The following is a 16616-nucleotide window of genomic DNA, read 5'->3' on the forward strand; positions in this document are numbered from 1 at the left end:
GTCTCCAAGATTTTTGCAGTGGTCAGCATCTTTAAAAGCACAAAAAAAGCTACTTACCAATCGATACGCTTCCAAAAGCACCAGAATACAATCTGTAAACAAATATCAACTCATAATTCAGAATAATATAAACAACAACCACTTACCTAAATATAGAGGAAAAAGAAGGAAAAATTACCGCAATCCTCAGGGGCATCAGGCGCCTGCACTATAGTGACAGGATGAATGGGTAATATTCCAATATCAGCGTATAGGCGCGCATTCTCCAAACCAGTCTCGGAAGAGGCGAGAAGGCAAAGAGGAAGTGCTTTGTTTACCCGGATGTTTTATAGTGAACCAACCACTCAGGGTCAGTCAACTGACTTTGTTTACATTAGGTCTCGAAAGGGTAGCAGAATGGCATCATTCAAGGTAAGACCGTGGTGACGGTCAGAGTGAGGTCAAAATACAGTAGGTGGACAACCAGAATGGGTAATACCGCCACGTGTAACACCACGTTTTGACGTTTAGCAGTTCTGAATTATGCATTTACTATGTGACCAAAAATGGAGTATTTTCTGTTTCAGCTGTTTGTATTAATTGGAAACAGCAGCTGTTCAATGTGCCATAAGGCGTGAGCAGCGTTCCACTTTGGCATATTTTTGCTAATTATGATTTTTTTCCGTCGATACTGAAACACGCGTGAACTACAAAGCCTATTTTACCTAATGCATAATAGTTAAGCTTCAAAATGGGCAACACTACGAATATGGAAACGTTTGGACTTGTCCAGAAAGAGAGAGGTAAGCCCAACCTTACCTTATGTTTCGCTTTAAATTATTATTATTTTTTTATTTTATTTTTTATAGCTAAGCCTATATTATTATTATGTACTGCAATTGTATTTATCCATTATTTTTAATTATTGTTCTGTTCTGTTAAATTTAAAGGATTTGTTTTAAAGTGAGGAAAACTAAAAATATACTGTTGGTACATTATAACATTATTAGGCCTGCTTTAATTATTTCTGAATATAATAAAATGCGACTTATAGGCCTACATGACTTATATATTTTTTTTCCTCTCAAAAACTTAATTTTTAACTTGTTTTTAAAAAAACATGCAGCAAACGAAAATAGGCGAAATCAAGGTCTTCAGATACTATACAAGATACAAGTTCATTTAGGCTATTTAACATGCACTGTGACATTTTCACCCATTTCAACTAATAAACTCCTTGAGATTTTAAACTCCATTTAATAGTATTGAGATTCAAGTTGAATCTAGCATAAAAAAGCTTTAAATTGCTTAAATTAATTCTATGAATTAAAGTAGCCTAACTTAAAAATGTTATCATGACTTTTCATCATATCATTTTTACAGTGTGATAACGAGCTGTAATCATTTTCCATTTCGGAAACCAAGCACCCACTAGTTTTCTTTTTTAAATCTATTATTCGCTCGCATATCTCCTGCAACAGAGGTTTTTGTTTTTTTGAGGAAGGTGCCACTGTCAGGGGAGTCAAAATATAATTACATTATCATTAGGGTTGCCAGTTAACTTCAGAAATGGAAAATAAGGGCTAATTGTGATTCTTTCTCTTTTATTCTTTAAGAAAATAGTGTTTATTCTTGTAGAAAATGTGTTTATTCTTTAAGAAAATAAGGGAGTGATTATTTGTCTTTTATAATTTTTGAAATTTGTGTTTATTTTTGTATATATTTTGTTTATTTTTTAAAGTTATCAGAAATAATCATATTTGTTTTGCTTCACCCATTTATGTAGGCTACAATTATTCTAAAATAAATAAATAAATAAATAATGTTATACAAAAAATGCCATCGGCCTGAGAAAATTTTACCATTATAGAATTGTGACTTTACAAGGGTAGTAATTTAGGAGGTGAAAATACTGTGAAATTACAAATGGCAAGGAATTTTAAAGCATAACAACTGAAGGTCTGAAATGTTAGTCAATAAATCTTTTTTTTTTTTAAACAATGGCACTTAAAGTTTTGAACTAAAATATTATTTCAACAATATAGCCTGAGAATAATTAAACTGCATAGTTTTCAATGAAAGAACACTTAGAGAGTGTAAGTTGCTTCTGGTGTTTGGATTTGTACTTAAGTATAATGAGGTCCAGGTTTCAGAATGGCCTATACTAGTTTTTTTTTTTTTTTTTTTTTTTAACTCTCTATTTAACAGCATTAACTTACAATGAAATACCTCTTCCTTCAGGTAGACTGAATTTTTTCCTGACTTGCTAAATGTTGGGCTCATGATCAATAAGTTACATTCACCTCAAACTGATTTTGTAAAATCAAAACTTGTGGACTTTGAACTTGGGTCAGTTAACGCGAGTCACGCTCGCTGTGAAGCGGGAGCAGCTGGCAGAGGATTCCGCTTGGTCTTAAAGCCTTCCTCAAACGCCTACGTTCACAAATAACAATGATTTTCACAAAAAGAATGATTAATTATGAATTGTGAATTTATTATTATTATGGTCTGGTGAAAATAATAATATGGGCTGCGAGAAAATAATGAATAAAAAGAGTAGGGCTGCTGTGAGTGCAGGCAGCATAATTCAACCCAGTAACATGACAACACACCGTTCCTCGTAGCCAAAAAACAGACCAAAATCAGTTCAGCTGGAGGGGGTTGGGGTTTGTTCTGTATAGCTTGTGGAGTTTGAAATAAAGATGTGAATCTCTTGCTCTTTATATGGACAGTGTCTTATGAGGGTTTCAAACTTGCAGAGCAAGTTTAGTCAAAGTAGGACAAATGCCTCGTTTGGTTTGGCTTTTGTCATTTTTTCAACTGCATACAGAGTATTACATACATTACAATATATATTTTTTTTTTCTCAGGAGAGATGAGGCACCTCTGAGAGAGACAAAGAAACTGCAGAAAGAGACATGCATCTGCCAAAGAGACAAAAACATTTGTTGTTAATGTATTTGTTGCTGTGTACTATTTTTAGTTTTAATTGTTTGCGGTAACGCTGCAGTTGTTTTGGCAATAGAAATGTAAAAATATATTGCAGTAATTAGAAACTGTCCTGAGACATCATGTAGGCCTAATTATTTTTCAGTTTCATTAATGGGCAATTCGTTACTGATGTGACATTCGCAGTCAAAACCATTGGGCTGGATTCACGAAAATCTTCTCAGAATTTATGCAAACATGTATAAAATGCTTTAAAAAATTTAACAGAGATCTCTAGAGGGTATTTAATAGGTCTGCCCCCCACGCAAGATTTTTAATTATTTATTAATAAACAAATGTTTTCTTGTCGGCTGCAAGATGAAATTCACAGTGCTGACTCTCATCTCCACAGTATACTGTACGTACCTTTAAAGAGTAATGCAATCTTCACAGATTACATAATGCTTACAAATAATTATAAAATGCTATAGACTGCGAATAAGATGGAAGTTTCACATTTTGCATGTGCATTACAAAGTAAATAATTTTTTTACATGCAGTTATCCAAAATAATACCAAACAAGATTTGTAATGAAGATAAAATATGTAGACAAATAGGAATAAATGCTGGGAGTCGCACTCAGCTTCATGCGCACCGTGCAAATCTTGCACTCTGATATTTTAAGGAATATGATACACACCTGCATTTAAATGTGGATTTTTTTTTAAAACTTCAATTGGTCCATAATTCAGCTGCCGGTATAATTACTAGAACCTCCTCCATCGAGCATATCACTCCAGTTCTCTACCATCTTCACTGGCTTCCTGTTAAATATCGAGTAGAGTACAAGACTCTACTTCTCAGTTTTAAACCTCTTCATAAATTTGCGCCACCATATCTCTCAATTTGCTTCATATTTACATCCCGAAGTGTACTTTCAGATCTTCTTCATCTGTTTCCCTTGTTGTGCCTTCTGTTTGTTTAGCCACTATGGGGTCTAGGGCATTTAGTTGTGCTGCTCCTAATCTCCATTCTCTTCCACAATCTATAAGAGAAAGTGACTGTCTGACTACTTTTAAATCATGTCTTAAAACTTACTTGTTTAAATTAGTTTTCTCTGATCAATTTTAAATTATTTAATGTCAATAGTTTACTGTATTGTTGTCTTGATTTTATGATTATCACTCAACTCTACGGGTGTCATTGAGTGCTCTGAAAGGCACCTTAAAATAAAATGCATTATTATTATTATTATTATTATTATTATTATTATTATTATTATTATTATTATTAAAGCATTGACCATGCAGAAGAGAGTTAGCTTAACCTCCAAAGCCACTCAACATGATAATTTTGTTGTGGTTTCCAGAATGTTCCCATTTCATTAATTCTGTTTGTAATTATTCATTTCAACAGACCTGCTGGCCTGAAAAGAGGAGCACAACCTGCTGCCAGAGTCGGGATGGCAGACGCCTAACTTGGGGTTTCATTTGTCCTTTAAAACAGTGTTCAGGGGCAATATAACCGGCTGTGTATATGCAGAGTTTGCATGGAACTCAGGTATGTCATAACATCATGTGACTAATAATGCGGGAATGTTGTCAAACTGCTGAATGGGTGGCCGCGGCTTCATTATGCAACTACTGTAGTAATGCACCATGCATGCAATTAAACACAAACCTCTCTCTCCCCCTCGCTGGTTTTTTGTCCCCTTCTTGGGCAAGGATAAAGAGAGCAATGTGAGCGTCTGCGCAGTCGTACCTTTGTGTTTGTGAACAAGAGGCAGCAAACAAAAGCAACAGGCAGTTATTATGGGGTGATGCTGGCACACAGGGCGATAGAGAGAGGCATAGTGTGGGATACAAATACTTGTTCAGAAAATATAGAGAGAGAGAGTTGGAGAGGGAAGAATGAGAGATGGAGGAATGAGGAGGGGGCTCTGGAGGGGATGCTGCCAGTCGGCACGTACGCCCCAGTCTCAGGAAGCGGTCCTGGCAAAGTCTCACGGCACTCATGTATAGCGGCCAACCCGCATCGTGTCATAGAAGGCCAAGAATGTTCACTGTGCCCAATATGAATGTAATCATTCAGTCTTACCCCAGTTGGAAACTTCAAGTCGATTAATAAAATCCATTTAAATGGCCTTTTCTGGGAATTCTTGCACTTGGCTTTAATGTATTCCCTACTTCATTTCACATGAGTGGGGTGTCCTTCAGCACAGCTATTCTGTCTCCTCAGTGGTGACAGCCTGTTTAAATGCATCTCTGGTTGAGAATGAAAAGGTAACCACTGTGTCATTAAAGTTAATAACTAAAAAAGGACATTGCCAGCATGATAACTTTACCTTGACAAAGTCAGCATCAGAAGGACAATAAACAGTCCTGGCTAGACTATCACAAGTGATGTCACCGTCTGATACCAACAGCAGAAATTCTCCCCTTGAAATCTGATTACAAAAGGTCACAGGAGACACATTTGAGACACGTCGCTCAGATGACCTGTGATGGATCCTAATACCAAGTGTGGGCCTTTGTCTCAACCCAGGCTTATTGGAAATATGTTCCAGCCTACATTTCTGCAAAACCTGAAATGCATTGCTTCGGGTACTTTTCCTGCACTTTTCAGGTGTCACGTTCACAAGAGGCATTATAAGCAATATAACTTTTTTCTCCACTGCAGATGCAGATTTACTAAACAGCCCAGTGTCATGAAAAAAGTGCCTGCAAAATTATATTGGATTGCTTGTAGCAAGTTTCACAGCAAGTGAAATGTCCAGTGACTGGCACTAAATAACATGTTCAATCTTCTGTGAAACAAATGTGACCATGCCAGGGTTTTGTATGTTGGTTGCTGTAAGTATAATGGCAGTTTGGAAATGAAATGACCTGTGAGTGGCACTAAAAGTGGCACTTAATGCTTTTGAAAATATGATATCACCAAACCTAACCGAAAATACAGTACACTAAACCTAATCAATAGTGTTAACAAAAGCAAATGTGAGATTAAAAATATACTGTATTTGCTGAAGCACCCATGTTGTTTTAGTTTCCTTCTATAAGGCTTTGGGCTCTTTTGTGCAATGCTGTAACTCATTTTACAGGACTCATATCCAAGTGCTCTGCATTACAAGTGCATGTCTTAAAGGGATACTCCACCCCAAAATGAAATTTTTGTCATCAATCACTTACCCCCATGTCGTTCCAAACCTGTAAAAGCTTTGTTCGTCTTCTGAGGAAAATGTAAGCTATTTTGGTTGAAAATCGGGAGGCTTGTGACTGTCCCATTAACTGCCAAGTAAATTACAGTCAAGGTTCAGAAAAGTATGAAAGACATCGTCAGAATAGTCCATCTGCCATTAGTGGTTCAACCGTAACCAAGAAAGAAAGAAAACAGCAGTTAAGAAAGCATCTGATCATACAGTAGCAAGGTGGATATGTTTGCACCAGCTCTGCATTTTGGCACTCCAGTAAAGTCATACCATTTTGTTTATACAGCACTTTATACAATAGATTACTTTGAAGTGAGCAGTTTTAAACATAAAAAACAGTGTCAGTGTTGCTTCCAATTAGAATTACAACATTAATTACTACTATAAAGCAGTTCTCCAATATGTTCATGTTTTTATTCATAGCTGACCTCAATGAACTGAACAGAAGAAATGAACCAGAGAAGAAATCAACAGGAGAAGAAGCAGACCTATCTATTATGTAAAAAAAAAAAAAAAAGTTCACTTTGGTAACTCCAAAAAAAAGAAACAATAAACCTGATATTGTTCAATATCGTCATACTAGTTCATTCTTTGATTTCACATGAACTATATTGGGGCCTCATGAGCAACACACACACACATTTATATATATATATACATACATATACATACAGGTGCATCTCAATAAATTAGAATGTCGTGGAAAAGTTCATTTATTTCAGTAATTCAACTCAAATTGTGAAACTTGTGTATTAAATAAGTTCAATGCACAGAGACTGAAGTAGTTTAAGTCTTTGGTTCTTTTAATTGTGATGATTTTGGCTCACATTTAACAAAAACCCACCAATTCACTATCTCAACAAATTAGAATACTTCATACGACCAATAATAAAAAAAAAAAAAAAAACATTTTTAGTGAATTGTTGGCCTTCTGGAAAGTATGATTATTTACTGTACATGTACTCAATACTTGGTAGGGGCTCCTTTTGCTTTAATTACTGCCTCGATTCGGCGTGGCATGGAGGTGATCAGTTTGTGGCACTGCTGAGGTGGTTTGGAAGCCTAGGTTTTCTTTGACAGTGGCCTTCAGCTCATCTGCATTTTTTGGTCTCTTGTTTCTCATTTTCCTCTTGACAATATACCATAGATTCTCTCTCTGGGGTTCATTGTAATTATATATTTATATCCCCAGGATTATGTAGGTTATGCTGGCAGCATTATTAAGTTGCCTCTTTTTTGTGATTTTTTGGGTTTCTGTCAAGCATAGTGACTGCTAATGAAACATAAGAACAATGTGTCACTTGTCTTTCAGGCAACACTATTATTTGCATTTCATTGTTTACTTTACTCTCTAAACTTTGAGTGTGTTCATTAAAAAAGGCTTTGCCACCCCCTATTATGGTTGAACAGCATGGCCTACTTTGCTCAGCTTTCACTACCCACTCAAGGTTGATACTTTTTTTTTATCTCCTTAACACAGAAACCTCATTACTTTTACTGTGGCATATGAAAAGAGGCACTATCTGCATGGTGATCAATGAATCAGACATAGTTCCTCCAAGTGCCCAGTTCTTTATTAACATATGACATGGTTCAAAAGAAACTCAGATAAAACATACAATCACAGGAAATACATGCTCTAGTATTTGATTCACATCCATTACCTTGTCAAAGGTGTTCAATAGATGAAGCCCAACGATAAATTATTATAAACTGAACAGTTAAATGTAACACATTCCTCTTGTGAATATTATTTTATTTATTTTTTTTCCCAGGAGTGTCAATGGATATCTACATAGTAGCAGTTTTCAAAAACAGATTATGTTAAAAAAAAAAAAAAATTTTTCCCAGGAGTGTCAATGGATATTTACATATTAGCAGTTTTCAAAAACAGATTATGTTAAATTTTATTTATTTTTTTTCCCAGGAGTGTCAATGGATATCTACATAGTAGCAGTTTTCAAAAACAGATTATGCTAAATCCTGACAGGACCACAAGAAACACGTCAACCAGTACATGCAAGTTACAAAATAGACACATCAGAGAGATAAAAGTATAGTGCAGTGGCCGGATCTTAAGAAAGAAGTTAAGAAATGTTTAAGATGCTTAAAATAAATAAATAAATAAATAAATAAATTAATTAATTAATTAAAGTAAATGTAAAATCCGTTCATTTATCTTTTTTCTTTTTTTTTAATTTAAACTAAAAGTCTTTTTTACTGATTTGACAGTTTAATCGGTTATGATATTTGGTAAAGTACTTTATGCAAACCCCTGTGTTTTATTTACTTTCCCACATTCAGGGCTAGTACATGGGTTTGCGGAGCCCTGGGGCAAATTCATGAAAATAGCTCCCCACTGGTGTCATAACGTAAAAACATCTATAGAACCGCAGCAAACATGACAAAAAAAATGTGCAAAAGCACATTGCAACAAAGTAGTTTATAAATGTACATGAACTTTTCTTTTTTTTTTTCAACATCAATATTTTTGGTTGCAATTTATAAAAATGTATGGTGTAAAGTGTACGGTCACTGATTGCCAGTTCTTTGATTTATTTTTATTTTTTTTATAATTCACGTATTGCAACTTACATAAATAGTGCTTTTGAGTGGTGAACTATTAAAACTACAAAGAAACATGTAGTAACTCAATTAATACAGGGTCCACAGTATGTATAAAAATTATATACAGATTATAGACAAATTGTTATGTCTTGTCATATCTTGTTCTTTCTTTTTACTCTGTCTCCCTCTGCTGGTCTTTTTAGGTTACTTTCTCTTTCCCCAGCTGTTCTTCATCTTATCTGACTACCTCGTTTACTCTCTTCCCACCTGTTCCCTTTTTCCTCCTCTGATTACTCCCTTATTTCTCCCTCTGTTTTTGCTGCCTCCTTTGTCAGATTCTCGTTTGAGTTTCTCTCGCAAGAAGCAGACAACTATCCTGTCAGTCTCCGCTCTAGACCCGTCCAGTCTTGTCCTGTTGAGACCTGCCTGGTAGCCCTTCCTGTTCTCTGTTTATTGCCTTCACATTTGTATTCTGTCCAGTTTTGCCTGATGCCGAGAGAGAACCATCCATCCCTGTCTGCCCGCTACCCGCGTCCGCTTTGAGAGACCTGCGGTTGGTCACCGCTATCACTACAGACCCAGACTGCTGCCAAAGGGGCCTTTTCAAGTCACCTGCTGTCATTTCTGTTTTGTTTTTCTATCACCCTCTCTGCGGGTTGCTAAGTTGCCTTTTTCTCTCAGAAGAACATTTGAGTTTCACATTATTGATTACCGGAGTTTACATTAAAGACTCTATTTTTGTTCAATCGCATTTGGGTCCTCTCTTACCTTGTTAACAGAAGAATCTGACCAGAAATGGACCCAGCGACTCCAAAGCCTATCCAGTCTGCTGTCGAGTTCCAGGGAGCGATATTAGGCAGACACGAGGAGGAGTTGTCTGCCGCTCGACATGCCGTGGAGACCCTGGCTGCCCAAGTCTCCGATCTCTCAAGACCGTTACAACATCTTCGCCTCGATCCACCTGTCGCCTCCAGGGCTCCTGAATCTCCCGAACCCCGTATAAATAGCCCACCGTGCTACGCTGGTGAGCCCACCGAATACCGCTTGTTTCTCACTCAGTGTGATGTTGTTTTTTTCTCTCCAGCCCACCACTTATTCCGAGAACAGAGCTCGCATTGCCTACGTTATATCACTCCTCACTGGACGGGCCCAGGAGTGGGGAACGGCAGTCTGGGGGGCGGAGGCTGAGTGTACTAACCAGTATCAGGACTTTAAGGAGGAGATGATACAGGTTTTTGACCGTTCTGTTTTTGGAGAGGAGGCTTTCTGGGTCTTGTCGTCTTTGTGTCAAGGAAAGCGGTCCATTACAGATTACTCCAATGAGTTTCGGACTCCTGCCGCCTCCTGCGACTGGAACCAGCCAGCTCTACTTGCTCATTTTCTGGAGGGTCTCTGCGTGGAGGTAAAGGATGAGATTCTTTCCCGAGAAGTTCATCCGTAATTTTAGTCACGTGGCCGCCCCCCTTACTGCCCTTACATCTGTCAAGACGTGCTTTAGATGGTCCGATTCCACCCAGGGGGCTTTTGATCTTCTTAAGAATCGCTTTACGTCCGCGCCCATCCTTGTTACACCTGACGTTTCTAGACAGTTCGTAGTCGAGGTTGACGCGTCAGAGGTGGGCGTGGGAGCCATTCTTTCTCAACGCTCTCTCTCTGACAACAAGATCCACCCGTGCGCGTTTTTCTCTCATCGCCTGTCGCCGTCTGAACGTAATTATGATGTGGGGAAACCGCGAGCTGCTCGCCATCTGCCTGGCCCTGGGCGAGTGGCGACAGTGGTTGGAGGGAGCCTCTGTCCCTTTTGTCGTTCGGACAGACCATAGGAACCTAGAATACATTCGTTCTGCCAAATGACTTAACGCTCGTTGGGCTCTGTTTTTCGCTCGTTTTGATTTTATTATTTCATATTGTCCTGGCTCTAAGAACACCAAGCCTGATGCTTTATCTCGTCTCTTTAATTCTTCAGAAGTCTCTAAGGATCCCGAGGGAATTGTACCTGCGGACTGACTGTCTGGGGAATTGAGAGGCAGGTTAAACGAGCACTTGCTCACACTCCGTCGCCGCGCGCTTGTCCGAGGAACCTTCTTTTCGTTCCCGCTCCGACTCATCTGGCCGTTCTTCAGTGGGCCCACTCTTCCAAATTTGCAGGCCATCCCGGAGTTCGGGGTACGCTTGCTTCCGTCCGTTAGCGCTTTTGGTGGCATACTCGGGAATGTGACACGCGCCGTTTCGTGGCGGCTTGCTCCGTCTGTGCGCAGACTAAACCTGGGAACTCCCCTCCTGCCGGACTTCTCAGACCACTTCCCATCCCTTCTCGCCCGTCGTCACACATCGCCTTAGATTTTATTACCGGGCTTCCCCGGTAAGAACGTTATTCTCACGGTCATTGATCGGTTCTCTAAGGCGGCTTATTTTATTCCCCTCGCTAAACTCCCCTCCGCTAAAGAGACGCCTCAGATAATCATCGAAAATTTTTTCAGAATTCATGGCCTTCCATCGGACATCGTTTGATTGGGGCGTCCGTCAGCCTCTCATCCGGCTTTCACCCTCAGTCTAATGGTCAAGCCGAACGGGCCAACCAGACTGTTGGTCGCATTTTACGCAGTCTTTCCGGAACCCGGCGTCCTGGTCAGAGCAGCTTCCCTGGGCTGAATACGCCCATAACTCGCTCCCTTCGTCGGCGACCGGTCTGTCCCCTTTTCAAGGTAGCCTGGGGTACCAGCCTCCGCTGTTCTCGTCTCAGATCTCCGATTCCTGCGTCCCTTCCGCCCAGGCTTTTTGTCCAACGTTGCGAGCGCACCTGGAAGAGTGTCAGGTCTGCTCTTTGCCGTTACAGGAAACGGACTATTAGAGCTGCTAACAAGCGTAGAACTAAGAGCCCTAGATATGTTCGCGGTCAGAAAGTATGGCTTTCCACCCTTAATCTCCCCCTTAAGTCTGCCTCTCGTAAGTTGACCCCGCGCTTCATTGGTCCGTTCCGTATTTCGCAGATCATTAGTCCTGTCGCAGTTCTGTTTCCTTTTCAAGGTAGCGTGTGCCGCATCCACCTGGTCTTCCATGTCTCATGTGTTAAGCCCGTTTTTCGCGCCCCCGCTCGTCCCTCTCACCCCCCCCCCCATCCTTGTCGAGGGCGCCCCGATTTATAGGGTCCGCAGGATACTGGACATGCGTCCCCAGGGTCGTGGTCATCAGTACCTGGTGGATTGGGAGGGGTACGGACCAGAGGAGAGAAGTTGGTTTCCCTCCCGGGACATGCTGGACCGCTCGCTGATCGATGATTTCCTCCGTAGCCGCCAGGTTTCCACCTCGGGAGCGCCAGGGGGTGCTCGTTGAGGGGGGGGGAGGGGTACTGTTATGTCTTGTCATATCTTGTTCTTTCTTTTTACTCTGTCTCCCTCTGCTGGTCTTTTTAGGTTACTTTCTCTCTCCCCAGCTGTTCTTCATCTTATCTGACTACCTCGTTTACTCTCTTCCCACCTGTTCCCTTTTTTCCCCTCTGATTACTCCCTTATTTCTCCCTCTGTTTTTGCTGCCTCCTTTGTCAGATTCTCGTTTGAGTTTATCTCGCAAGAAGCAGACAACTATCCTGTCAGTCTCCGCTCTAGACCCGTCCAGTCTTGTCCTGTTGAGACCTGCCTGGTAACCCTTCCTGTTCTCTGTTTATCGCTTTCACATTTGTACTCTGTCCAGTTTTGCCTGAGGCCGAGAGAGAACCATCCATCCCTGTCTGCCCACTACCCGCGTCCGCTTTGAGAGACCTGCGGTCGGTCGCCGCTATCACTACAGACCCAGACTGCTGCCAAAGGGGCCTTTTCAAGTCACATGCTGTCATTTCTGTTTTGTTTTCGATCACCCTCTCTGCAGTTTGCTAAGTTGCCTTTTTCTCTCAGAAGAACATTTGAGTTTTACATTGTTGATTACCGGAGTTTACATTAAAGACTCTATTTTTGTTCAATCGCATTTGGGTCCTCTCTTACCTTGTTAACACAAATGCTGAAACTGATGTTTAAAATAGTTTTAGATATAGCCACATGGGTTTAAATGCTTATTTTGTGCAACAAATAATAACTAACGTAATAACTAAATTTCCAATGTGCACAAGCCAATATATTATAAAAATTTAATGAAATGTTTAAAAAAGAAGAAATGTATAAATAAAATATGAATATGAAAAAAAATATGAATGTTGATTGATCCTGTCCATTTCTGTTTTTTATGTCTCACAATTCTTAAAATGCTTCATTATGTTGATCTTAATACCCTTAATGTGATAATACAGTGGTATTCCTTATCCAGTATTCAGCCAAGCCTGTGCCAAGCATTAACTATGATATGAGTTGGTCCACCAGTCAACAAACTTCAGAAAATCTTGAAAACCTTCCAGGACTGCGAAGGTCTTAAACTGGCATTGTTTCGCCACTTACAAGGTGGAAGGACAAAGCATTTCCCACAATATCTTATCCTCCTGGTCTCAAAGTATGATATATCAGTATAACCTACCCAGTATGTTATTGTACCAGTGTCTTTCTGTCATCATTTACTCACCTTCATGTCTGTCACATCTAAACTCTCCCTCACAACACCCCCCTCGCTCAACTCACCAGCTTATTAATCACATGCACCTGTTCATCATTATGGACTCATCATGGACTGTTTAACCAAGCACCGCTTCCCTCAGTTGTTGTCTGGTCTCGTCTTTGGACTATATTTTGTTACTTACAAAGTACTACTTACCTCCTGTTACCTACCTCGACATCCTTGGTGTCAAGAGAAATCTTCAAGTGGGGCCCAGTATTTTTCCACAACTGTTTACCTTAGTGCACACAACCAAAGACGGTCCATATGCCATAGCTGTCCCCCAAAAACAATATCATCATCAACATCACAACCATTGAGTCCCATCACTGAGTGTTTTTCGAATGTCGCTGCTAAGAACATAGTGACCCAGCTTAGCTCCATCCTTTTCTTCTTGAATCTATGCTTGGCAGAGCAGAACTATGATGTGGTCAGTCGGGAGCTGCTCTTCATCAAGCTGGCATTAGAGGAGTGGCATCACTGACTCAAGGGTTTCCGCCATCCTGTCCAAGTTCTCACGACCACCACAACCTTGAATACCTTTAAGATGCCAGGTGGTTGAACTCTCAACAATACTGGTGGGCCCTATTATTTGCACACTTCGAGTTCACCATCTCCGGCTCCAGAATATGAAAGAGGACACTCTGTCTCAGCAAAATGCTCCCAATGATGCCAGTGATGCTTCTGAACCCATCCTTCCTCCGTTTTGTATTGTTAGCCCAATTCAATAGACCATATATGAGCAGTCTTTGTAGGGAGATCATTGAATCTGTCCACTCCTCCTGGCACTGGCCACCACGGTATTCATCAAACCCTCTCGCTCTTACAAGGACACTATAGGTGGCCTCACAAGTCCCAAGGAAGTCTGTCAATTTATCCAAGGTTGTTCTCTCAAAACCTCCACACCTCCTGCTGCTCCTTCCACATCGCCCATGGTCACTGCTATGAGTGGACTTCATTACTTGGCTTCTCATGGCTTCACATGCATCCTAGTCATCCTAGTCCTTGACAGAAATTTCAAACAACCTCAGCTTTCCAAAGACACTGTATCAGACAGAGGTCCCTAATTTATCTCATCTGGCGTGCTTCTCTCTCCAGGGTGTGACCATAAGCCTCTTGTCTGGTTACACTCCACAGACTAACGGGCAGATGGAGAGGAAGATCCAGGAAATTTGAAACTTCTAGAGAACATATTACCAATATTACTTTGCCAAGCTACCACCAGCCTAACTCCTTTCCGGTGTGTACCTGGCTTAGTCTATTCCCATCTCTGACAATGTCGTTCCAAACCCATAAGACTTTCTTTTCTTAAGGTTTTTTTTGCCTTTAAAGCACATTTGGGGTTCTGTTTACCATATTTGATTAGCTCTATGTGAGTTGATGAGTGTTTATATCTGAATAAAAGCCTAAATTAAAGGTGCTGTATGTAGGATTGACACTGAGTGGTTGAACTAGGTATTCCAGTCCAAATGAAAAATATTGGAGAGGGTTTATTTCACCTGGCCCCTCCTCCTCAGACTTGACGCACACGCAGGTTGCCAGATTGACGACACCAACATGAACAAGCGCACTTGACGATGAATGAAATGAAATACGTGGTGTTTTCCGCCAGCTGGCAACCCGGGGTGCTGAAATACAGTTGGGTAAACTGGCAGTGGGTGGGTTTCACAAACCAAAACAAACACCGGCATTCTGGCCCAGAATGCACATTTTCAAATGAGAATAACTGACTGTAGCATTTTATTTCAGATAAACAAGTATGTTAACTTAGCATGTTTCTTAAATATCTGCAAACACATTATGGTATTTTTATGCTTTAGTAGAGTCAAAAACTTACATACAGTATGTATGATCTATCCATCACACAAATTCTTTTTGTAAGATTTGGATTACACTGCTCGATTCATATGGATTTATTTTACTTTGACTTTTTGAACATTTAAAATTTTTAGTGGAATAAACTTGTAACAAGGGACAGTTTTCATTAATATGTCTTTGTGTATTGAAGATGAACTAAAGTCTTATGGGTTTGGAACTAAAAGAAACAAACAAACCAATAAACAAACCAAACCAACCAAAAAAAAAGGTAAGTAAATGATGTAAGAATTTTCATTTTTGGTTGAAATATGCAAATATCAATTAATAACATATCTATTAAGACATATCACTAATTTTGATTAGAGACAATACCAATTATTTTGGCAATTAAACAGCAGTGTGCAACTCTTTGCTAAGACACATAAACATATCACCTTCAAATGTGACCCTATAGCCATAGTCAAGATCTTTCTCTCTGTCTAGCACTTGTCCGTATGGCCGTTCCTTGTGTACTGCTCAAGGCTATTGAGTTTTAATCATGAGGAAACATGCCACTGCACTGCAGCCTCATGTCATGTGGACAAAATACCCGGACCTGCTTTTTACAATATTGTGCTGGCTGTCTACAGGATGGAGATAAATTTGCCTGTTAGAGTCCAGTTTTATAGTGCCTTACCATCCACAGCTAAAACACGCCAGCTTAAGATGCCAATCTCCATTTGATGTATGCACCGATACAGCTATTATTGTCATACTCATATGGAGAAAGGGCCAGCAGGCTTTTCAAAAGGCAACATAACAAAAGGCACTACTTCCCCAGATTGTGCAACCATTATCCACTTAAGCGTCACTTGGGCCTGGGGCAGAATTTCATCTATGCACAGCAACTATGGCCAGGATCAGACAGACTGTGACACACTGGGAAAGAGCTCTACCATACAAATGAAATATGTTGGCTCTGCTGAATTACTTTTGTTCCTCAAGTCGCTTTGGATGAAAGTGTGCAAAATGAATACATGTAAATGTCAATAACTGCGCTGCACAGATAAGATTTATATTGTCATAACACCCAGTCCTACTTAAAAATCAGGAAAAATGTTCAAACACAAGAGAGAAATCTTATGGAAGTAACTATTTTACTGTAAATGTACTGCTGTGGCACAAAAGTGTCTTCAATAAATTGTTTACAATACTATAATGTCTTTGAATTGTCTTTTTATCCTTTTTTGCTATTACTGATATTTGCATAATATGCAATATTTGAAATGTACCTGAAATCTACTTTTGTAAAGCAGGCATGAACTGAGAAATAGTGCTATATAAAGCTTCTTCTTATTTTTCTAGAATATACATTCACAAGTTAACATTTACTTATAATTAAATAAAGGTTATGCGTATTTGGCGTGCTGTCCGGGGAGAGAGCTCTTTGTTAAGACACACCCACCAACACCAACCCCTACCATAACCACCCCCACCCCCATCCCCCCCCGTCCGTCCGTCCGTCCGGGGAGAGGGGTCTGAGCTAGGGGTCCGGCCCAG

The sequence above is a fragment of the Cyprinus carpio genome, chromosome A16 (assembly GCF_018340385.1).
Source record: "Cyprinus carpio isolate SPL01 chromosome A16, ASM1834038v1, whole genome shotgun sequence".
NCBI lineage: Eukaryota > Metazoa > Chordata > Actinopteri > Cypriniformes > Cyprinidae > Cyprinus > Cyprinus carpio.